The sequence below is a fragment of the Pseudophryne corroboree genome, chromosome 7 (genome assembly GCF_028390025.1).
Source record: "Pseudophryne corroboree isolate aPseCor3 chromosome 7, aPseCor3.hap2, whole genome shotgun sequence".
In the NCBI taxonomy this organism is placed as follows: Eukaryota; Metazoa; Chordata; class Amphibia; order Anura; family Myobatrachidae; genus Pseudophryne; species Pseudophryne corroboree.
Window position 1 is genome coordinate 377,763,837 of NC_086450.1, and position 2,285 is coordinate 377,766,121.

Below are 2,285 nucleotides of genomic sequence, written 5' to 3' on the forward strand. Positions count from 1 at the left end.
CCCCCAGGGTACCCCGGCCAGGAGTGACTAGTTGGATTTTTGATGCCACGGCCGCAGGGCACTATATAAAAGTGACCCCCGGCCTATGGCATTATCTGTCCAGCTAGTGGAGCCCGGTGCTGGTTTTAAAAATACGGGGGACCCCTACTCTTTTTGTCCCCTGTATTTTTGGGACCAGGAGCAGAGCCCGATGCTGGTTGCTTAAATATGGGGGAACCCCTGTCAATTTTTTCCCCATATTTCTGCAACCAGGATCGGCTCAAAGAGCCCGAGGCTGGTTATGCTTAGGAGGGGGGACCCCACGCATTTTTTTTTGGGATTTTACATTGTTTAATTAAAAAAAAAAAAAATAAGAACCCCAGCACGGATCACACAGATCCGGCCGAGATTGATTGTAAAAAAAAAACGGCAGTGTTTTGCTAATCACTGCCGTAAAAATAGGTAAAAAAAAACGAATGACATCGACATCGGAAGAAAAGAAAAACCCGAATACGACAGCTTAGTAAATCCATCGTAATCAATTCAAAAAGTTGCAGTTTTACACTGTCGATGTCATTCGTGATTGAACTTTGACCTTTTTTCGGAAATTACGAATCTTAGTAAATATACCCCTAGGAGTTTAAATAGCAGCCAGGGTGAGAGGCATTTCATTCTGAAATTTCCACACCCATGGTTGCAGGTTGGGAGATCCTTTATGGTGAGTGTTTTTCTGCTATATTTGTGTTTAAAGGCTGCAGTTAAATCATTATCCTAGAATGATTGTATCTATATGTTACAATAGTTGAATTATCTTTTATTTTAAGATACAACTGTGGGTCCTTCTGGAAGTTCCAGTTTTTTAATAATTATCTTTACTCTGGATATACCTTTTGGTATGTATATATTTTCTGTATTTTTTGCTGAGGAAAATTGTAATAGCTGATACACCTTATGCAAACCAAATTGTCCCTTTTTTGCAGATGCTTCCGTATCTATGTAAAAAAAAAAAAATTTCCAGTGCACTGAATCATTACATGTGTTTAGGTATGTGCCTTTGGAGTACCTTTTCCATTTTCATTTCATATTGTTTTTTGCATACCTATAAATCTCTTTTTCTCAATCAATCATGTGGTACATGGCTCATTTCCACTTTATTTTGGTAGATTGATCCAGTACTAAAGATGGAAAGGCTCTCACTAGAGTCAAAGTGGGAAACCACTTTTTAATGTTCATTTTTCCTTCTATATATGAAGAGCTTGCCTTTATATGAAGGTACTACATTTCATTCCATATATTCATAGGAGTCGTTTTTTTAGTTGAAGGAAGGCACAACCCCTTAAAATGAATCTTCGTGTCTTCTTTTTACTCAGGTTGCTTTTTTTTTTTTTTTTTTTTAAACATCCTTATTGCAGAACCATTGATGTAATATTTTGATCCTAATATTTTTTGGTAGGTGCTCACCAATTTCCCTTTTTTCCACTTAATAGTATACCCTAAGAATATCAGTTTTTTTCAGGAATTATAATCAGTTTCTTTATGTCCCCAAACAAGCTACCCCTGATGAAGTCAAACAGACAAAACGCGTTGGATTTATCAGCTATAAATCAGTAATCCAGTTGATGATAACGTTCCCTTGTGCCAAGATTACACCTTGATAAGGTGAGGGAGTTCGTACATCGATATCACCTACTGGATATTTATGGAATCACCAAAAAATTTTCATGTATAATATTCCATAAGACCTTCTGTATAAGGTTTTTTTATGAATTTATCTTGTTATTAAATCATTTTATTCTAATTAATTGTTTGGGTGACTTTTTGGTGAGGGGTTATCCACTGTAGGAATCCAGAAAACCCCATTTTCTACAGTATAAGATATATCCATTTGGAAGGACTTCCGTTCAATCTATACAAGAACTTTAGCGCACTCAGGAATTGTTTTTTCTGTTTATGTAAGTTTGAGATTTGGCAACGAGATCTCACCTGTAGTGCTGCTCTTTTCCTCTGGGCGCAAGATAAGGATAATTTTTTGTGTTGTGCATGGCCGGTGCAAGGTTTCGTGTCACCCTAGGCAAAACTTCAACCTACGACCCCCCCCCCCCCCCCCCCCCCCCACACACACACACACACACACACAGGTTGCATCTTACAAGTACCCCTGCCACTTGCTAGCATGGGATACAGCAATATATACTTTATTTTTTGTTTTATTGCATTATTTTACTACCTAAATATAAACAAATGAGGGGAGTCAGGAAAACATTTTTAATGTGTGTAAAACTAAATTGTGTCCAATTCTTTATCAG

The 2,285-nt window shown here is 37.5% G+C and overlaps 1 long non-coding RNA gene across 1 annotated transcript; it reads left to right on the plus strand.

Annotated features, from left to right (window-relative positions):
* Positions 1–657: 657 nt before the first annotated feature.
* Positions 658–1,684, plus strand: LOC134943739 (uncharacterized). Its single transcript, XR_010181716.1, has 3 exons — positions 658–697; positions 804–872; positions 1,531–1,684. It is a non-coding gene; the product is annotated as an uncharacterized LOC134943739 (long non-coding RNA).
* Positions 1,685–2,285: the final 601 nt, after the last annotated feature.